Source organism: Chiloscyllium plagiosum, unplaced genomic scaffold, assembly GCF_037043375.1.
Source record: "Chiloscyllium plagiosum isolate Xiang-an unplaced genomic scaffold, Cpla_swu_hap1 HiC_scaffold_48, whole genome shotgun sequence".
Taxonomy (NCBI): domain Eukaryota; kingdom Metazoa; phylum Chordata; class Chondrichthyes; order Orectolobiformes; family Hemiscylliidae; genus Chiloscyllium; species Chiloscyllium plagiosum.
Genome location: NW_028270186.1, coordinates 6,300,254 through 6,323,394, shown reverse-complemented (window position 1 = coordinate 6,323,394; position 23,141 = coordinate 6,300,254). Strand labels below are relative to the sequence as shown.

Here is a 23,141-nt window from a genome sequence, read left to right as displayed (position 1 = left end):
GATGAAAGGCAGGACAACCTCCTAAAAAATACAACTGATTTGTGGTCAATTGACACTCTTTAAAAGATTTGTGCGTATGGCGAACAGAAAGTAAAAGCAATATTGTGCAGAACTGATACTAACAGCATTACCTGACCTATCATTCAGGAAATAAACTAGTGCCCCTTGAAGTAAGCACTGAATATATGGCAATGGAGTGGAGGGCTAGTGTTGGAGGGAAAGCGAGACTGCATCTGGAGCAGTGTATAGTACAGGTTGTTATGGATGAGGCTAGACCACTCAAAACATTCTTTTTTAATATCGATATTTTTATTGAAAATTAAACATATTTTTGCAAGTTTACAAATAAAAAACCCCAAGTATAAACATTGATATACAATTAAATCTTAAATAAATAATAACCAAAATTTATCAAACAGAAAAAAAAGATACCGAGAAAAAAAAACTCAACTAACTATTAATCTAACCTACAACTAACCAGAGTATATAATTAAGTCTCTTACATTATTCAAAGAAGAGAAAAAAAACCGACGGATAACACAGAAATTGAGTAGTGAGATACATGCTCAGAATGTATTAACATCAAATCATAACAAAACACATATTCATGCAGGATTCCTCTCCCAAGGGGTCCCGGACCAGCCAGGTTCGCCATCTGAATTAAATAAAAGCCCTTGTTAGGATGGCCGAAATATCTGTATTTATGTAATTCAAGAAGGGCTGTCATATTTTATGGAATAATGCGGTCTTTTGGTGCACCATATTTGTAAGGAAGTCAAGGGGAATACCTTCCATGATTAATCTGTGCCAATTCGAAAGTCCAGGGGGGCCCGTAGCCACCCAGTTTACCAAAATATTTTTCCTTGCACAGGAAGAGAGAATAGAAAATAATCTCTTCCCGTGCATATCCAGGGAGAGTAAGTTCGAAAAGCCCAAAAGGAGAGATACAGGGTCCACTCTAATTTCCGTTCCTAAGATTTCTGTCAGAGCACTTACTACATTAGTCCAATATCTACGGCTCTTATGACAGGTCCATAAGCAATGTAAAAGAGTGCCCACCTCTATTTTACATTTGGGACACATTGGAGATGCTCCTGCCTTAAATTTTGCCAATCGGTCCGGTACTATATGAGCCCTATGAAGTATCTTCAACAGAATGGCCTGAGTTCTGTTGCAGATGGTGATTCTCCTGGCATGTTCCCAAATGTCATTCCACATGTCTATGGAGATTTCCAGCCCCAGATTTTGATCCCATGTTTTAAGCAGATTGTCCATATCTCCCGATACTTCATCATGTAATAAATGATAAATAATGTTGACAGAAAATACCCATAACACTCTGTGTTCTCTATCTGATTTATAAAGACTATCTAATAACGTAGTCTTCTTCTGTATGTAATCTCGAATTTGGAAGTATCGAAAGAGGTCACCATTACGTAATCCAAATTTCTGACGCAGTTGTTCAAAAGACATCAGGATCCCTTCTTTAAACAGATCCCCTAAACAGGAGATACCCCTGGATCTCCAGAGTTTGAAAGTAGCATCTGTAAGCCCCGGTTGAAATCCCCATGCTCCCACTATCGGAGTGTAGGGGGATGTTTTATGTGAGTTGCCTTCATTTTGCCGCATTATATTCCAAGCTTTAATTGTGTTTAGAATTACAGGGTTTTTACATTGATCCGTGATGATTTTCCTTTTGTCTAAAAATAAGATGTTAATAAGTGGGCATTTTACTTGAGAAGCCTCGATGTCCATCCAGATTGATTGCAGGTCAGACAAGATCCAATCGGCTATGTAACTTCACAGGGAACTTAACTGATATTTCCTAAAATCTTGGAAATCCAATCCTCCTCTTGCCTGTGGAAGCTGTAGCTTCTTCAGCTTTTTGAGGGGCCGTCGATGATTCCAGATAAAGGAACCCAACCAACCATATAATTTACATAGAGCCAGCCTCGGCAGCATCACCGGAAGCATTCTCATAGGGGATAGGAGACGGGGCAGGACATTCATTTTAATTAGTGCTATTCTACCTAGCCAGGAAATTGGAAGGTCTCCCCATCGCTGGAGGTCCTGCCTTATCCTTTCCAGTAAATGCATAAAGTTAGCTTTGTATAACTGACCAAATACTGGGGTAATAAAAATGCCTAAATATAAGAAACCCTCCAGGGACCGCCAAAAGGGAAAGTGGGATCCGTCCAATAAGTGGGATATACTAGCAAGGCCACCCATTGGCATAGCCTCTGATTTTGAGAATTTAATTTTATAGTCTGAAAATACACTAAATGTATTAATAACTTGGACTAAGCAAGGCATGGACATCAAAGGATTACTGAGAAATAGAAGAACATCATCTGTATAAAGGGTAATTTTATATTTACCTGTACCAATCCTCAGGACTGTTATATTCGGGTCAGCCCGTATAGCTTCTGCTAGTGGCTCAATTATTAGCATAAATAGCAATGGCAAAAGAGGCCATCCCTGACGGCAGCCCCTATCCACACTGAATCTATCCGAGCCTAATCCATTGGTAACCACAACTGCTTTGGGATCACCAGACAGTGTTGAGACCCATTTGGTAAACACCTTTCCAGCGCCAAACCTTTCCAATGTGTAGAATAAATATGACCATTCAACCCTGTTGAATGCCTTTTCTGCGTCTAATGAGACTACTATTCCTGGTATCTTTCCCTGATGGCAGGCTTGAATCACATTCAAAACCCTTCTGACATTATTGGATGATCTACGGCCCTTAATAAACCCCGTCTGATCCTCCTTTATGATATATGGCAATACCCTTTCTCACCTCAATGCTAACGTTTCAGAGAGAATGTTAAAATCTACATTTAACAAGGATATTGGTCTGTATGACACGCAATCTTCTGGGTCCTTTCCTTTTTTGAGGATAAGAGAGATATTCGCCTCTTTCAGCGAAGGCGGGAGACAGCCCTGACTGTATGAATAGTTATACATGTCCATAAGTGGACCAGCCAATATTCCTGTAAATTCTTTATAGAATTCAGCTTGAAAACCATCTGGGCCAGGCGCCTTACCGCTCTGAAGTTGCCTGATTGCGTCAGGTATTTCTTGAATTGTTAGGGGAACACTCAAGACCGATACCTGTTCCGGAGTTAGGTGCGGAAAGGTCAGGTTTTTAAAAAATGACTGCATCCTCCTAGTTCTGTCTTCGCAATCCTGCGATTTACATAAATCAGAATAAAATTTGCTAAAGATTGCATTAATCCTTTAATGATCATGAGTCAGAATACCCGTACTTTCCTTGAAAGACATGATAGTTTGAGGGGCCTTCTTTTTCTTTGCGAGAAATGCGAAGTATCTACCAGGTTTATCGCCAAATTCATAGAACCTTTGTTTTGCAAATAATATTTCCCTCTTAGCTGTTTGGGTAAGCGTGGTGTTTAGAGTTATCCCAAGTGCTGTAATCTTTTGTAATTTGATAATAGAAGATCTGTCAGCATAAGCTGTTTCAGCCGCTTTTAAGCGAGCTTCGAGCAGATGCTGTTGTTCTCCCTTTAGTTTTTTTCTGGGTCACTGAGTATGAAATGACCAAACCTTACCCGTAAGCTTTGATGGTCTCCCACATCATTGATGGGTTGCTAGCCGTACCTGAATTAATTTATAAAAAAGTTTTAAATTCTTGAGAGAAGTACTTTACAAATTTACTATCGTTCATCAGAAAGGGGTCAATACGCCAATGCCGGGGGATGTCTCATTATTCCTCGCCTTGATTTCCATATGTATAGCAGTATGATCAGAAATTGCTATACTGCCTATTTTACAGGATGATATGGAATTTTTAAAAAATCGAGGGGGCAAAAAATATATCAATTCTGGTATGACATTTATGTGGATTGGAGTAAAAAGAAAAATCTCTGCCCTGTGGATGAAGGCATCTCCATACATCTACTAGTCCAAATTCTTTGTTCAAATCTACCAATTGTCAAGATCTGGGAAATATTCCTGCAGTAGTCTTGGGAATCCTATCTATTTCCGGATCCATAATACAATTAAAATCTCCCCTTATAATTATATGATGAGCACCGAGAGCCATCAATTTTGAGAAGGCTTCCGTCATAAATTTAAAAGGATGTGCCGGGGGTCAATACAAATTTAAGATCCCATATTCCTCTCCATTTATAAGGGCTTTAATTAGAACATATTGTCCAGATTCATTTTTTATCTGATTTAGGATTTTGAAAGGGAAATTCTTCCGAATAAGAATAACAACTCCCCTACTTTTTGAGCTGAAGGAAGAAAAAAAGGCCTGATCAAATCCACCCTGTCATAATTTCAAGTGTTCTTTATCCAATAAGTGTGTCTCCTGTCGGAGAGCTTTTTCAACCCTTTCTTTCTTGAGGTTTGATAATATTTTCTTCCTTTTGACTGATGAATTACTCCCCTTGACATTGCAGGTGCACCACTTAACCGACTGATCAACCATCATCTTCCGGGCAAGTCCAAGACCCCTCGGGAGGGGAAACCCTATCCAGAACATCCCGAGCATAGAGCATATAAAATTCACATCAATATAATAAAAAACTATTTCGAAATTAAACAAAACGTATTTAAATGGAGATCTTCCCCCTTGTTCCCAGGGGGTATCACTTCCTTTCCAAAAGTCCATCATATCCTCTCCCAAACCAGTGCCCCACCCTTGACCCAGGCACCCCTCGATAGGATGAAGAAAATTCAAATATACTACACTCTACTGCCACCCACCCCACCCACACCAACACCTGGGTATATTTGGTCATGTTATTACCATGTATAAACATATATAACTATAAAATTACAGCCTCAACAAGTAATAATTAAATATAATAATAATACAAAATAACAGGGGAAAACAACCCCGCTCCTAAAGACAGTAATAAAATAGGATAAGGTCATCACCTCACCCCACCAACATTAACTAGACCCCCCCAGCCTACATATATATATATATAAAAAAAGGGGTAGGAAATCGCTAAGTAGAGAACAAATAAATAAGTCCCTCTCCCCACCCCCCGAAGATAATTTTAAACAGTAAGGTAAAAACGGGATTAATATTTTAAAAAGGGGGGATGTAAACCAGAGTGGGGGGAGAGCAAAACAACATCAATTAACTCTAACAATTTATCTAAGAGAGTCCAAAAATTCCTTGGCCTTTTCCGGCGATCCAAAGTTATACACGGACCCTTCATGGTTAAAGCGTAGCGTCGCTGGGTAGCGCAAGGAGTACTGAATATTTAAGTCCCTTAAACACTTCTTCGCTTCGTCAAACGCCTTCCTCTTTGGGACCAGAGCTGGGGAAAAGTCCTGGAATAACATAATCTTGGATCCTTAAAAAACCTTATTTGGGGATCTTTCCCAAGATTTCTGGAAGCTTCTAAGAGCATCTGCCTCTCCTTCTAGCTCTGCAACTGGAACAGGACTGGGCGGGGGCGCTAGTTTGAGCCAGGCCCGCGTATTGCAACCCAGTAGGCCCATTCCACCCTTACCTAGCCTGATCCAGCCTCAGATTTAAAAGGTGTGTAAGCCACTGTTCGAGAAATGCTGTAAGCTGGCCTTCCTCTTCCCGTTCGGGAAGGCCCAGCAAACGAATATTTTTCGACAACCTCGATTCGCGAGGTCGTCAATGTGATTCTCTAAGGTCCAAACTCGCTGTTCGAGAGTCCGGACCTGATCCATGGCTGATTCTGCTATAGTCTCGGAGGTCGCGGCCTTTAGCTCCGCCACTCCGACTCAGCGCTCAATTTCCTTGATGTCTCGGTCGTGCTTTTGTAGCGCGGCCGAGAGTGAGTCCATCGGCTCCGGGACTCTTCGATGAAGGCATCGATTTTTGCATCGAGTTTGGAGCTTATTTCCACGAGGCTCGCCACCGTAAGTAAGTCCCCCGGGGCGTCTGCGGACGCCTCTGCTGCAGCTGGAGAGAGTGTGGGAGAGGTTCCTGTCTGCTGAGAACTGCGGGGTCCCTTCCCTTTAGTCATTTTTACAAGAGATTAAATTGTTTAAATTCAGTACTGAGCAACTAATTACATTAAGTAAAAACTATTTTAAATGATTTGGTGAGTGTGGTGGAGGCGGGTGGCCCACTTTGCCCAAGTCTTGGGAGGAGCACTATAGATGCAGACTTGCTGAGTCGCCGCCATCTTGGATCCCCCCACTCAAAACATTCTTAAGCTGCAGCCCAGACTATAACTTAACAATTTTTTTTGGTAAGTGTACAGTGAAAATTACCCAGAGTAAGTTAGCTAGGTTGACCACCGGGTTTTAAAACAGACAAAAAAATGTATTCACTAAATTACACAATGAAATGCAAAGAACAGATTAAAGAACCCCTCCAGAACTCAGTCTATCCAAACTAGACTTAATTATGCTGTCCCGAATATACACATCAGTTCCAATAAACAAACCCCTTAAGCACAGTAATAATGAAACAAAGGCTTTCAGGTCGAAGTTAGAAGCACAGAAAGAGAGAGAGTCCAGCAGTCTGTTTCCACACAGCTCCACAACTGAACTCCCTAACTAGTTCAGGACTGAACTGCTCAGCAAGAGAGCTGGCCACACCCCCTTGACTTATACAGGTTAATTCTAAAAACATAAAAGCTTTGGCCTAAAGACTCGTCTGTTAATGTATAAACAAAAAGGCCTTTCATCTCGGGTCCAAACCCAGCTGTTTCGAAGCCATGCCTGTTTACGACCCCTCTGAAAAGAAAACAAGGACACAGGATGCTTGAGAAAAGGAACAGCTTTTGGGAAAAAAGGACCAGCTTTGTGACAGGGTTACCAAACTTATAGAAGAATGTTAATGCAATAGAAGAATTCAGATAAGTTTTAGTAATACCTGGCATGAATGAATGCCAAATGAGGAAAGGCTAGACAGGCTAGATTTTTATCCTCTGGAGTTTAAAAGAGTCAGAAGTGACTGAACTGACATGTAAGATTCTGAAGAGACTTGATCAGAAAGGAAGCTTTCTCTCAGGGGAGAATCTGGTACTCGGTATCATCATTTAAAATGAAAGGGCCTCCATTTAAAACAGGGTTGAGAAAACATTTTTACCTCGGAGGGTGGATAGACTTTGGAATTCCTCAAAAGGCAATTTCTAAATATTATTTAAAGGAGAGGTAGACAGATTCTTGATTACCAAGAGGATGAAAGATTATCAGATATATGTCGGAATGGAGAGCTGAGGTTAAAATCAAATCAGCCACAATGTTATTGAATGGTGGAGCAGGCTCGAAGGGCCAAGTGGCCTACTCTTTTTCCTTGTTCACGTGTTTATATATATGATCAGGAAATGATCATCACAGAGGTGTGTCATATCAGTCACCTTAAATACCACCATGCAACATAGAAACAATCAATCAATCCCAGATGGTGGCTTCTATTTCCGATAGTGTACTGTATATTTTACAGAGTGTTACAGTAACATACTGGTGCCATAAGGCTTGGCAAAGTTTGACAATTATTATGTCTTACTCAAATTGTTTTAAAACAAAATCAAAGCTTTAGTGCAATATTCTCAGACTGTGCCAAATGTTTAATGTACTCAATTCATGACATCACTGGGAATTTTCTACATGAATTCCTGGCAGTAGCAACCCACAACACCAACCACAGAAATATGCAAAGTGATGATGTTGTGATTTTGTACATACCTGTACAGTGCTACTGTTATGATTCCAGCTGATATTATTACAAGATAAGTCAGATTCCAGACTCAAATCTGCTTGATCGATCATGCTTTGTTTTGCTTTGCTTTAGTATTAACAAGATGAGTGCTCACTGAAATATGAGCACGCTGTATTGCAGGTGTGGTTTTAACAATAAAACTAACATTTATTGAGCAAGAGAAATTAATATAAAATAGGAAAAACCAAACTTTTTATAGATAATATAGTTTTAAAGAGTTTGAAACACAATAGAAATATAATCCCATTAATTCAAAAACTTCCCTCAAAATCACTCCTTGTACAGTAGTCAAGCCAATGAAAAGTCTTAATTGTGAATTCAGCAGCCAGTTAGGAACATCTAATGGCCTTTTATGAAACTTCCATACACAGGAGTTTAAACATTCTTCGATGAAATAAACTCATCAGGGTTTTGATCAAAACACTTCTGGTTTGGGACTATCACTAAACTTCTCACTCTAAGATATTCTATTTTTACTATGTTCTACACTTCTCAGGAACACTGTTTCAGACATCCATTTTCATTCATGGATATTTATTGAAGTGTCTAAAACCAAAAACCAGTTTACAAAAAGCTGAAACTTAACAAAAAGAACCCAAAATTTTCTAACAGAAACTTTGATGCACAATTATTTACTTTGTTCAATCATAAACTCTCTGAATGTAAATAAAATTAATGATAATTCTCAAAGCTTTTCCAGCAAGCTGTTTTAAAAGAAATAATCAAGGCTACAGAAACACCGACAAGGTAATCATTAATTCTCCAAGTACACACAAAAAATTATAAATCACCCAATCTGCATCTCACAACACTCAGCATTGGCACTGCCCACAAACACAGTCTTGTGATTAAAAGCTATTAATTGTATACAACTAGACTTCAGCTATATCCTTCTCCACACAGCTTTCAGGAATAGAACACTTCTGAGTCAGGTGGTTATGCATTCAAGCTTCGATAGAGATACTTGAAACCAAAAATCAAGACTCGGATACCTGTACAGGACTGAGGGAGCCCTGCAGTCTGAGGAGCAGGCTTTCAGAAAAGATATTAAACTGGGGTCCTGAAAGATCTCTCTGTGCCATGACAACTATTTTAAAGAATTGGTCTTGTCTGTCAATCAACTTAATTGAAACAAATTATCTGGTCATTATTACATTGCTATCTTGTGAGAGTTTGCTGTGTTCAGGTTGGCTGTCATGTCTCCTACATTGCAGTAGTGACTGCACTTTTAAAGTAATTTGTCATCTGTAAAGTTCTTTAAATCAGTAGAACATTCTAAACTTGTGAAAACCATATGGATATCAATATTGTGTTTCTTCCTTTTCAATGAGACTGCCTTGATCTCTTGGATACCTAAGCACAGGTCTGTCTTGCTGATTTTTTTTCACCTCTTTATTTGCCTTGTCTACTCTCTGATTGTTCTCAACTACATAGATCTTGTCTTTCTTTCCTAACCATTTTCAAACTTAGGAGCAGGAATTCTCATGGCTTATTTTCAGGATACTCAAAGTAATGATATAAATTTAATGCAATTAAGCTAATCAATGTACAGAAAATCTAAATATTTATTGCATCACCTTATTTGTGACTGTGAAAGTTTTGATTATGACAGCACCTTCATGGGAAATAGCAATCATAGGGATGCTTCATGATTTAGTATCTTGTGACCATAAGAATGACAGTGATATCTGATCATTTTACTCCTTTGATTGTAGGCCTACACACATGGATTCAAGTCTGAGTCATCAACTTGTGTAAAAAAATGATTTTTATATCACTTGTCATCTTCAAAGAACAGACAATCCCAGATCTCTCTCATTGTTATCTCTCACTTCTTGATTTGCACTGTCTTCCCTTCTATTGCTCTCAACCAAGCAGTTTAATTATAAATACCAAACACTGAAATGTCAATCCATTCAAAATGTAAGTTTCACAATATTCTATCATCTGTTTTGTTGTGACTAACACAAAAATGTATTAAAGCCAGGTAGCAGGCTGCACGAATAAATTTGCTTCATCTCATGTAAATTAAATTGAATAGTGGTAAATACTTACCCAGTCAGCAGACTAACTATGCTGTGGAAAAATCCTGGTTATGGGATGCACTGTAGTCTTAGGGAACTGAGGAACTGCAAGAACTTGGCCTGGAGGAACAAAACCCACATCTTATGAATGAGAGTAAAAATGAATTTTATTTTATTATTTTGATGAAGAACAGAAGAGTTCTCCTGAGTGTCCTAGATGCTATTAAGCCCTCAATCTCTTCAAAACAGGTTACCTGGCTGTCTCTTTCACCATGCACAAGTTTGTTGCTTTCCATTTCACTGCTGGGATTTGGTGAACTTGGAACATCCCTTCTCCCTCAGCACTCCAACACCCCGTTCCCCCACCCCCACCCCCCACACCCCCATTATTGCATAAATGCTGCGCTCTCCACACTTCACTTCAGCTCTGATGAAGAGTCATCTAGATTTGAAACATTAGCGTCTCTCTTACTTTTTAGAAATCTAAAAATAATTCTTGCAATTTTTTAAATAATACTAGCTAGTTTATTCCCCTATTTCATCTTCCCCACCTGATTGATTTTTTTCCAGTTATTGTCTGTTGGCTTTTAAAGATTTCCCAATCCTCTGATTTCCCATTGTATACTTTTTCTTTTTGCTTTTATGCTGTCCCTGACTTTGCTTGTCAGCCATGGTTACCTCGTCCTCTCCTTAGCATGAAAATACATTGAAAATACATCACATCTCTCAACTTCTTGATGAATTCCAAATGTTCCCAAGCAGCAAAAGATACCTTACCAATTCTATATTGCACAACTGTAAAAACCCAGCCTTCCCCACCATATTAACATTGCAGACTTCCGCCATAACTACGAGACATGCAAAATCATTTGTTTTAAGTTGCAAAAACATGTAATCTCTGAAAATTCACAACCAAAAACAAGCAGTAAAATACTTCTATTTATGCAAACATTGGAGTTAGGAGAGTCTATAGCAGCTAAAGAAAGTTTGCTCTCCTGAATTGGAATTCCATTCACAACACTGCAAATAGCTGCCAAAAATTCAAATAGTTATCTTAATTGCTTCACCATGATCAACTGCATGGCATTACATTTCAGCAAAAAGGATTCCAACAATAGGGCACAAATATGACACTGGTATTCTCCACATTTTGAGTACCTCATGGTGAGTTGACTTCTTAAACTGTGCAACCCTCGGGATGTCAGGATACCCACAATACTGTTGCAAACAAAGTCCCAAGATTTTGAATGAAGGGGTCACAGTACAGTTCCAAGTCAGAATGGTTATGGCTTGGAGAGGAACCTCCAGGTGGTCGAGGGGGTTAATACAACGGTGTCACCGTGCATTTGCTGCCTTTATCGTTCTGGTGGGTAAAGGTTGTGGGTTTGGAAGGTACTGTGTTTCACATATTACAACAGTGGCTACACTTCAGAAGTTCAACATTGGTAGTGAAGCATCTTTAGATGGTGACAGATGTTAAAGGATAGCAGGCTTTTGTTTTTCTTTCAGAGGAACTGGATCTCATGAGTTCAGTTGCTTGAGAGGATGGTAGCTTGACCACTGCATTTCCCTCCAGTAATGGTGTCCTTGATAGCATGACTCCTTCTCTGAACTCCTCGGGAGTCGCGGGCTGTTCAGAGCCCCCCTCTTTCCCCCCCCCCCCCCCCCCCCCGTATCATCCACCCACTGAACTGCTGTCAGACAGATTTCTGTCATGTGAAATTCAATTTGTTCTGCACATCCTCTATATTCCCCTTTTTAAAAAAACCGGTGCGAGAACGTTGATAATAAGCATGATTCGGAGATGCCGGTGTTGGACTGGGGTGTTGTACAAAGTTAAAAATCACACAACACCAGGTTATAGTCCAACAAATTTAATTGGAAGCACCTACCTTTCGGAGCGACGCTCACAATCATCTGATGAAGGAGCGTCGCTCCGAAAGAGAGTGTGCTTCCAATTAAACCTGTTGGACTATAACCTGGTGTTGTGTGATTTTTAACGTTGATAATAAGGTAGAACATAGCATGAGAGGAGTATTCCCAGTTAGATCGGTGAAATTGCGACCAAACATTGATGTCCCACTTCAGCCAGTGTCTGATGCTTGTACCAACCGGAGCCTGCGAACCATTATTTTCTCCCTGCTGTTTTTGGAGGTGAAAACTACCCTTAGCAGAGGAGCGGCCAAAGGTGGAATGTTTGACGGGTGCAGGCACGATGGGCCCAATCACCTCCTTCTGCGCCCTGACAATTCTGATTTACATTGGACAGCCGAACGAGAATTTTAAACCGTGAGAAACTGGTCTGGGGGAGCTGATGGTTCACCTCGAGAGTTGGAGGAGACTGCGTGCAGTGTATGTGAATCTCTCGGGGAGAAAGTGAGGTCTGCAGATGCTGGAGATCAAAGTTGAAACTTTATTGCTGGAACAGCACAGCAGGTCAGGCAGCATCCAGGGAACAGGAGATTCGACGTTTCGGGCACAGGCCCTTCTTCAGGAATGAGCAGAGAGTGTTCAGCAGGAGAAGATAAAAGGTAGGGAGGAGGGACTTGGAGGAGGGGCGTTGGAAATGTGATAGGTGGAAAGAGGTCAAGGTGAGGGTGATAGGTCGGAGTAGGATGGAGGCGGAGAGGTCAAGAAGAAGACTGCAGGCCAGGAAGGCGGTGCCGGGCTGGAGGGATCCGGCTGAGACAAGGTGGGGGGAGGGGGGATGAAGAAACTGGTGAAGTCCAAGTTCATCCCCTGCGGTTGGAGGGTTCCCAGTCGGAAGATAAGACGCTCCTCCTCCGACCGTCGGGTTGTTGTGGTTTGGCGGTGGATGAGTCCAATGACCTGCATATCCTCGGTGGAGTGGGAGGGGGAGTTGAAATGCTGTGCTACAGGTTGGTTGGGTTGGTTCGTCCGGGTGGCCCAGAGGTGCTCTCTGAATCGCTCCGCAAGTAGGCGGCCTGTCTCCCCAATATAGAGGAGGCCACACCGGCTGCAGCGGATGCAGTAGATGATGTGGGTGGAGGTGCAGGTGAATCTGTGGCGGATATGGAAGTTTCCTTTGGGGCCTTGGAGAGAAGTGAGGGGGGAGGTGTGGGCGCAAGTGTTGCACCTCCTGCGGTTGCAAGGGAAGGTGCCGGGAGTGGAGGTTGGGTCGGTGGGGGGTGTGGATCTGACAAGGGAGTCGCGGAGGGAGTGGTCTCTACGGAAAGCTGATAGGGGAGGGGAGGGAAATATATCCTTGGTGCTGGGGTCTGTTTGGAGGTGGCGGAAGTGACGGCGGATGATGCGCTGTACATGGAGATTGGTGGGGTGGTAGGTGAGGACCAGTGGGGTTCTGTCCTGGTGGCGGTTGGAGGGGCGGGGCTCAAGGGCGGAGGAGCGGGAAGTGGAGGAGATGCGGTGGAGGGCACCGTCGACCACGTCGGGGGGGAAATTGCGGTCCTTGAAGAAGGAGGCCATCTGTGTTGTACGTATTTTGAACTGGTCCTCCTGGGAGCAGATGCGGCGGAGACGAAGGAATTGGGAGAATGGGATGGCGTTTTTACAGGGGGCAGGATGGGAGGAGGTGTAGTCCAGGTAGCTGTGGGAGTCGGTTGGTTTGTAGTAGATGTCCGTGTTGATTCGGTCGCCTGAGATAGAAACAGAAAGGTCTAGGAAGGGGAGGGAGGAGTCCGAGACTGTCCAGGTGAATTTGAGGTTGGGGTGGAAGGTGTTAGTGTAGTGGATGAACTGTTCAACCTCCTCGTGGGAGCACGAGGTAGCGCCGATACAGTCATCAATGTAGCGAAGGAAAAGATGGGGGGTGGGGCCAGTGTCTCTCGGGCCAAAGTGAGGGCTAGGGTTCTGTCAGTGGCTATTCCCTTTTTCTTCCCACAATTCTCGCCCCTAAACAAATTCTCAAAGAATATTTTCAGTCAAGACCCCCATTATGCAGATCAGAAATGATTATTTTGTGGCAAGTGAATCGAGGGCAAGCGGAAAGCGGTGTGATATCAAACCATTTGGTGAGAGTCGGGTGGTTGCCCCTTGACACTGGACGAGAAGCTTGGCCTTCAGATGGTGGGGGGTATGTGTGCGAGGAGGGGAAGTTGGACGAGACGAGTGACAATGAGGAGGCGGGGGAGGAAAACCGTCGCCACCCCCTCCCCCCCCCCCCCCCCTCCGAAAGAAAGCGATCCCGTGTTTCAAATGCACGTGTCGCGATTGACATGAAGGCGGTATCACTTGCCGACTTTCGAAAATATCGATGGGGCTGAGACCGCGAGCTGACAAGTGAAAATTTTTTTAAAAACTCTCAGAATTGGTGCGCTGTCTGAAATAACAGAGAGCTTTGACCAAAAAGAAAAGACCGATTGCTGAGCACTTTGATCCGGTGCCGCCTCCCGGTGTGCGAGATCAATCCGTATTTTGAAAGCTTTCTTTGTATTCCTTTATGGGACGCCGCTGCCCGGACCCAGCATTTATTGCCAGTCCCTAGTTGCACCTTGAGAAGGTGGTGGTGAGCTGCCTTCTTTAACCGCTGCAGGCCATTTGTTGCAGGTAGAGACCAGCAATGCCCCTGAGGTAGGGAGGGAATTCCAGGATATTGACGCAGTGAGCGGCGATATATTTCCAAGTCAGGACAGTAGTGTTCCCCGTGTCTGCTGTTGGAATTCTTCAATTTTCTTGACCATAGGTGGGAGGCCAGATCTCTCCAAGAGAACCAGCAGTTCACATTTTGGACGAATATGCCAATGTGGATATCCAGTCGGTCTGAGAGAGTCGTGATGTTCACCTCTTGGCGGATTGTGTTTCTTGTCAAAAGTACTTGAAATAAGACGTGGGAGGAGAAACAGGCATTCCGCCCATTAAATCTGCTCTGCTACTTAATAAGATCATGACTGATCTGATCATCCTCAATTCGACTTTCCTGCCTTTTCCCATACCACTTGATTTTCTTACCGGTTAAAAATCAATCTCAGATTTGAACGTACTAAATGACCAGCCTAGGCAGCTTTCTGTGGGAAAGAATTCCATAGATTCACGAATCCTCTGAGAGAAGAAATCACTCCTCGGCGGCACGGTCCCACCCTCGGACGACTGACTGTGTGGAGTTTGCACATTCTCCCCGTGTCTGCGTGGGTTTCCTCCGGGTGCTCCGGTTTCCTCCCACAGTCCAAAAATGTGTAGGTTAGGGTGAATTGGCCATGCTAAATTGCCCGTAGTGTTGGGTGATGGGGTAAGTGGGTCTGAATGAGCTGCTCTTCGGAGGGTCGGTGTGGACTTGTTGAGTCGAAAGGCCTGTTTCCACACTGTAAGTAGTCTAATCTGTAAAAGATTTATGTCGTAACTGGATGATCTTCACTCTGGGATTATACCCTCTAGTTTCAGATGTTCCCACAAGGGAAAACAACCTCACCACATCCATCCTGTCAAGCCCACTAAGAATCTTGTGTGTTTCAACAAAGTTACAACCCTAAGACATCGGAGTGGAAGTAACTTCATTTGGCCCATCAAGTCCACTCCGCTATTCAATCATGGCTGATGGACATTTCAATGCCACTTATCTGCACTCTCCCTGTATCCCTCAATTCCTTGCGAGATTAAGAATTTATCAATCTCTGCCTTGAAGACATTTAATGTCCCGGCCTCCACTACGGTCCATAGCAATGAGTTCCACAGGCCTGCCACTCTATGGCTGAAGAAATGTCTCCTCATTTCCGTTTTAAATTGACCCCCTCTAATTCCAAGGCTGTGTCCACGGGTCCTAGTATCCCCGCCTGATGGAAACAAATTCCCAGCATCCACCCTTTCTAAGCCATGCATTATCTTGTAAGTTTCTATTAGATCTCCCCTCAACCTTCTAAACGCTAATGAATACAATTCCAGGATCCTCAGCCGTTTATTGTATGTTAAGCCTACCATTCCAGGAATCATCCATGTGAATCTCCGCTGGACATGCTCCAGTGCCAGTATGTCCTTCCTGAGTTGTGGGGCCTAAAACGGGACACAGTATTCTAAAAGGGGCCGAATGAGAGCTTTATAAAGTCTCAGTAGCAAATTGCTGCTTTTGCATTTCAACCCTCTTGAGATAAATGACAACATTACATTTGCTTTTTAACCATGGACTCAAGCTGCAAGTCAACCTTTAGAGAATCCTGGACTAGCACTCCCAGATCCCTTTGTACTTTGGCTTTATCAATTTTCTCACCATTTGGAAAATAGTCAATGCCTGTATTCTTTTTTCCAAAGTGCAAGGCCCTGCATTTGCTCACATTGAATTTCATCAGCCATTTCTTAGACCACTCTCCTTAACTGTCTAAATCTTTCTGCAGCTTTCCCACCTCCTCAGAACTACCTGCCTGTCCACATAACTTCGTATTATTGGCAAACTTCACCAGAATGCCACCAGCCCCCTCATCCAGATCATTAAATATAAAGTGAACAGCTGCGGCCCCAACAGTGAACCCTGCAGGACACCACTTGTCGCTAGCTGCCATTCTGAAAAAGAACTTTTCATCCCAACTCTCTGCCTTCTGTCAGACAGCCAATCCTCAGTCCATGCCAGCAGCTCACCTTGAACACCATGGGCCCTCACCTTACTCAGCAGCCTCCCATGTGACACCTTATCAAAGGCCTTTAGACAGTCTTGGAAGATAACATCCACCGGGTTTCCCTGGCCTAACCTACTTGTTACCTCTTCAAAGAATTCTAACAGGTTTGTCAGGCACGCCCTCCCCTTACTAAATCCATGCTGACTTGTTCTAATCTCACCCTGCACTTCCAAGAATTTAGCAATCTCATCCTTAATGATGGATTCTAGAATTTTACCTAAAACCAGGTTAGGCTAATCGGCCTAAAAATTTCCATCTTTTGTCCTGATCCTTTCTTGAGCAAGGGGATACAAAAGTGATTTTCCAATCATCTGAGACTTTCCCTGAATCCAGTGATTTTTGAAAGATTACAACCAACGTCTCCACTATTTCTTCAGCCACCTCCCTCAGAACTCAAGGATGTAGCACATTGGGGCAAGGAGATTTATCAATTTTTAGACATTTTAGCTTTTTTAGCACTTTGTCTTTTGTAATGGCTACTCAACTTTGCCCTTGACTCACCTTAATTGTTGGAATATTACTCATGTCTTCCACTGTGAAGGCTGACACAAAGTTTTTATTAAGTTCTTCAGCTACTTCCTTATCTCCCATCCCTAGCCTTCCTGCATCAATTTGGAACGGCCCAATTTCTACTTTTGCCTCTCATTTGTTTCTTATTTATTGAAAGAAACTTATACTATCATTTCTAATATTACTGGTTAGCTTACCTTCATTTTTTTTAGATTTCTTTTTTAGATTTCTTACAGTGTGGAAACAAGCCCTTCGGCCCAACAAGTCCACACCGACCCTCTGAAGAGCAACCCACGCAGACCCATTCCCCTACACCTAACATGATGGGCCAATTAGCATGGTCAATTCACCTAACCGGCACATTTTTGGACTGTGGGAGGAAACCGGAGCACCCGGAGGGAACCCACACAGACACGGGGAGAATGTACAAACTCCACACAGACAGTTGCCTGAGGTAGGAATTGAACTCGGCTCTCTGGTGCTGTGAGGCAACAGTGCTAACCACTGTGCCACCGTGCAGCCCCCTCTCCTTCCTTATTTCTCTCTTTGCTATCCTCTGTTTGTTTTTGTAGTCTTCCCAACCTTCTGATTTGCCAGTGCTCTTGGCCACTTTATAGGCTGACTTTATTTATCAGCCATGGTTGTGTAATTCCCTGTCACCACCAACTACACCCCCCCCCCCCCCCCCTCACCGCCCCCCCAGATAATTTTTATAATCTTTCTTTTCTTTGGGATGAACCTCTGTACTGTGTCCTCAATTACACCCAGAAATTCCTGTCATTGTTGCTCTACTTTCTTCCCTGTTAGGCTCTGCTTCCAGTTGATTTTCATCAGTTCCTCCCTCATGCCCTTGTAATTACCTTTATTTAACTACAACACCATTTCATCCAATTTTGCCTTCTCTCTCTCAAACTGCAGACTGAACTCTACCATATTATGATTGCTGCCTCTTAAGTGTTTCCTTACTTCGAGATCTTTTATAAAGTCTGGCTCATTACATGACACTAAGTCCAGAATAGCCTACTCCCCTGTGAGCTCCATCACAAGCTGTACCAAAAAGCCATCCTGTAAGCATTCCATGAATTCCCTTTCTTTAGATCCACCAGCAACATTATTCACCCAGTCCATTTGCTTATTGAAGTCCCCCATGATCACTGTGACCTTGCCTTGCTGACATGCCCTAGGAAAAAGTGAGGACTGCAGATGCTGGAGATCAGAACTGAAAAATGGGTTGCTGGAAAAGCGCAGCAAGTCAGGCAGTATCAAAGGAACAGGAGATTCTCCTGCTCCTTTGATGCTGCCTGACCTGCTGCACTTTTCCAGCAACACATTTTTCGTTTCTGACATGCCCTGTCTATTTCCTGGTTCATCTTGCGCCCCGAGTCCTGGACACTGCTGGGAGGTCTATACATAACTCTAATTCTGATTTTTTTGCCTTTGTGGTTCCTCAACTCCACCCACACAGACTCCACATCATCTGAAACTATGTCATTCAGTGCCATAGATTTAATTTCATTCTTAACTAACAAGGCAAACCTGCCCCCTCTGCCCACCTCCCTGTCTTTTCGATAAGTTTTACATCCTTGGATGTTTAACTGCCAGTCCTGAACCCCCTGCAATCACGTCTCTGTGATGCAGACCACATCATAATCATTCATGATGATTTGTGTTGTTAATTCATCTACTTTGTTACAAATACTACAAGCATTCAGGTACAGCACCTTAATGCTGATTTCCTTATCCTCATGATTTCTATTACCTCAAGTACTGGAAATGTGTTGCTGGAAAAGCGCAGCGGGTCAGGCAGCATCCAGGGAACAGGAGAATCGACGTTTCGGGCATAAGCCTTTCTTCCTGAAGAAGGGCTTATGCACGAAACGTCGATTCTCCTGTTCCCTGGATGCTGCCTGACCTGCTGCGCTTTTCCAGCAACACATTTCCAGCTCTGATCTCCAGCATCTGCAGACCTCACTTTCTCCTCAAAGATTATTACCTCAAGTAGTTTGTCCTAAGATATCCTTCATTTTTGCTTCATTCCTAGTCTGCCTCGAACCTAAAACCTGCAGACAAGCTAACCTGCTGCTTATCTTTCTAATTGACTTGAAATTCCCTGTTGCTTTTTCTTTCCCTCCCCCACTCCAACTCACAAGTTTAAGGTCCTAGTGACCACCCTGTTTATCCTTTTCACCAGAACACTGTTTCCAGATCAGTTCAGGTGGAGATCATTCCATCAGTACAGATCTTCCCGGTTCCGAAACTGATGCCAATGTCCCATGAAATGGAATCCCTCTTTCCTGCACCCATATCTTAGACACATGTTTACTTCCCTAATTTTCTTATCCCTATGCCAATTAGCACGTGGCTCAGGCAGTATTCTAGAGATTATGACTCTCAAGGACCTGTTCTTCAATTTCCTTCCGAGTGCTTGATAATCCCCACACAGGTTCTCCTTCTTAGCCTTGCCTATGTTGTTTATGCCAACATGGACCACAACAACTGGATCCTTTCCCTCCTGCTCCAATATCTTTTCAAGCTGGTCGGAGATGTCCTGCACCCTGGCACCAGGCAGGTAACACACTATGTGGGACTCCTGATTCGGCTCACAAAGGATACTATCTGTCCCCCTAATTATGGAATCCCCTATATTATAAAACAAGTACTTGTCTTTTTGCTCACTCCTCTTGAATGGACTTCTGCACCATGGTGCCATGGTCAGCTGGCTCATCCTGTCCCCAGTCCTTTTCCTCATCCAGACAGGGAGCAAAAATCTCATACCTGTCAGACAAGGTCAAGGGCTGAGGTTCCTCCACTCCTGAACTCAGAATACTCCTACCTGCCTCACTTACAGTCATACCCTGTTTTTCCTGATCACTAACTGAATTTGAATTATTTAATCTAGTGGGTGTGACTGACATTTGCTGCATATTTGACTTAACTCCAGTGAATGCAGGCTCAGCCTACCCAATCTCTCCTCATAAAACAATCCATCCTTACCCGGAATTGACCCAGTAAATATTTTCCCATCTTCCTCCAACACTGGTATATCGTTCCTTAGATTAAACTATCTACCATATATGTAATGGAGGAAAATGTTAAATTACGACTTTGGTAAGAAAATTAGAAGCAAAGACTGCTTTCTAAATTGGAAAAGGAATCAGAAATCTGAAGCACAAAGGGATTTGTGAGTCCTGGCTCAGGACTCGCTTAAGGCTTAAATGCAAGTTCATTTGGCAGTTAGGAAGACAAATGCTATGTTGGCATTCATTTCAAGAGCCCTAGAATGCAAGAGCAGAGATCTACTGCTGAGGCTGCATAAGGCATTGATCAGACCACATGTGGAACATTGTGAGCCATTTTGGGCCCCATATCTAAGGAAGGATGTCCTGGCATTGGGGGAACCCCAAAGGAGATTTACAAAGATGATCCAAAGGGTGAAGAGCTTGTCATGTGAGGAGCAGTTATGGGCTCTGGGTCTATTGCAGTTTAGAAGAGTAAGCAGGATCTTATTGAAACCTACAGAATACTGAGAGGCCTGGACAGAACAGATATGGAGAAGACCTTTCCATTAATTGGAGAGACAAGAACCCAAGAGTACAGCATCAGAGTGAAGGGACAATCCCTTAGAACTGAGTTTCTTCAGCCAGATGGTGGTCAATCTATGAAACTCATTGCTTGAGAAGGCAGTGGAGGGCAAATCATTGAGTGTATTTAAAAAATGATAGACGGGCTCTTGAATAATAAGATGGTCAAGGGTTACAGAGATAAGGCAGAAAAATGGGATTGAGAAACATGATCGAAAGGTGAAGCAGACTCGATGGGCTGAATGCCCCAATTCTGCTTTTATATCTTGTCATCTTATGGTGGGAACAAACTAGTGCCTTGATAGGTTTTATCAAGACATCCCTACTTTTAAACTTCATTCCCTCTGAAATAGGACCAATATTCCATTTTCCTCAAAGTAAAACACAGAATTGTCAATGCTGGAAATCTGAAACAAAAACAGAAATTGCTGGAGAAACTTAACCGAAGAAGGATCACTGTCTCAAAATGTTCACATGACTTTCTCTCCTAAGATGCTGTCAGATTTGCACTGTTTCTCCAGCAATTTCTATTTTTATTCCAATTGCTTTCGCGATTACATCGAGTCATAGAGATGTACAGCATGGAAACAGACCCTTTGGTCCAACCCGTCCATGCCGACCAGATAAGCCAACCCAATATAGTCCCACCTGCCAGCACCCGGCCCATATCCCTCCAAACCCTTCCTATTCATATATCCATCCAAATGCCTCTTAAATGTTGCAATTGTACCAGCCTCCACCACATCCTCTGGCAGCTCATTCCATACACGTAACACCCTCTGCGTGAAAAAGTTGTCCTGTAGGTCTCTTTTATATCTTTCCCCTCTCACCCTAAACCTATGCCCTCTAGTTCTGGATTCCCCGACCCAAGGGAAAATACTTTGTCTATTTATCCAATACATGCCCCACATAATGTTGTAAACCTCTATAAGGTCACCCCTCAGCTCCGACACTGCAGGGAAAACAGCCCCAGCCTGTTCAGCCTCTCCCTGTAGCTCAGATCTTCCAACCCTGGCAACATCCTTGGAAATCTTTTCTGAACCCTGTCAAGTTTCACAACATCTTTCCAATATGAAGGAGACCAGAATTGCATGCAATATTCCAACAGTGGCCTAACCAATGTCCTGTACAGCCGCAACATGACCTCCCAACTCCTGGACTCAATACTCTGACCAATAAAGGAAAGCATACCAAACGCCTTCTTCACTATCGCATCTACCTGCGACTCCACTTTCAAGGAGCTATGAACCTGCACTCCAAGGTCTCTTTGTTCAGCAATACTCCCTAGGACCTTACCATTAAGTGTATAAGTCCTGCTAAGATTTGCTTTCCCAAAATGCAGCACCTCGCATTTATCTGAATTCAACTCCATCTGCCACTTCTCAGCCCATTGGTCCAGATCCTGTTGTAATCTGAGGTAGCCATCTTCACTGTCCACTACACCTCCAATTTTGATGTCATCTGCAAAATAACTAACTGTACCTCTTAAGCTCCCATCCAAATCATTTATGTAAATGACAAAAAGTAGATGGCCCAGCACCGATCCTTGTGGCACTCTACTGGTAACAGGCCTCCAGTCTGAAAAACAACCCTCCACCACCACCCTCTGTCTTCTACCTTTGAGCCAGTTCTGTATCCAAATGGCTAGTTCTCCCTGTTTTCCATGAGATCTAACCTTGCTAATCAGTCTCCCATGGGGAACCTTGTCAAACGCCCTACTGAAGTCGATATAGATCACATCTACTGCTCTGCCCTCATCAATCTTCTTTGTTACTTCATCAAAAAACTCAATCAAGTTTGTGAGACATGATTTCCCACGCACAAAGCCATGTTGACTATATCGAATCAGTCCTTGCCTTTCCAAATACATGTACATCCTGTCCCTCAGGATTCCCTACAACAACTTTCCCACCACCAAGGTCAGGCTCACTGGTCTATAGTTCCCTGGCTTGTCCTTACCACCCTTCTTAAACAGTGGCACCATGTTAGTCAACCTCCAGTCTTCCGGCACCTGACCTGTGACTATTGATGATACAAATATCTCAGCAAGAGGCCCAACACTCAATTCTCTAGCTTCCCACAGAGTTCTAGGGTACACCTGATCAGGTCCTGGGGATTTATCCACCTTTAACTGTTTCAAGACATCCAGCACTTCCTCCTCTGTAATCTGGACATTTTGCAAGATGTCACCATCTATTTCCCTGTAGTCTATATCTTCCATATCCTTTTCCACAGTAAATACTGATGCAAAATATTTATTTAGTATCTCCCCCATTTTCTGTGGCTCCACACAAAGGCCGCCTTGCTGAGCTTTGAGGGGCCCTATTCTCTCCCTAGATACCCTTTTGTCCTTAATATATTTGTAAAACCCCTTTGGATTCTCCTTAATTCTATTTGCCAAAGCTATCTCATGTCCCCGTTTTGCCCTCCTGATTTCCCTCTTAAGTATGCTCCTACTTTTTTTATACTCTTCTCAGGATTCACTCGATTTATCCAGTCTATACCTGACATATGCTTCCTTCTTTTTCTTAACCAAACCCTCCATTTCTTTAGTCATCCAGAATTCCCTATACTTACCAGCCTTCCCTTTCACCCTGACAGGAATATATTTTCTCTGGATTCTTGTTATCTCATTTCTGAAGGCTTCCCATTTTCTAGCCATCCCTTTACCTGCAAACATCTGCCTCCAATCAGCTTTTGAAAGTTCTTGCCTAATACTGTCAAAATTGGCCTTTCTCCAATTTAGAACTTT

General features: G+C 43.0%; 1 long non-coding RNA gene across 2 annotated transcripts in view; it reads right to left on the bottom strand.

The window, feature by feature from the left end:
* The window catches only part of LOC122543062 (uncharacterized), a 392,191-nt gene that overhangs the window by 361,205 nt on the left and 7,845 nt on the right, over window positions 1–23,141 (bottom strand). For both annotated transcript variants that reach the window (XR_015754927.1, XR_015754928.1), the window contains exon 4: window positions 9,749–9,837. This is a non-coding gene — a long non-coding RNA (uncharacterized LOC122543062). The remainder of the gene's footprint in view (window positions 1–9,748; window positions 9,838–23,141) is intronic.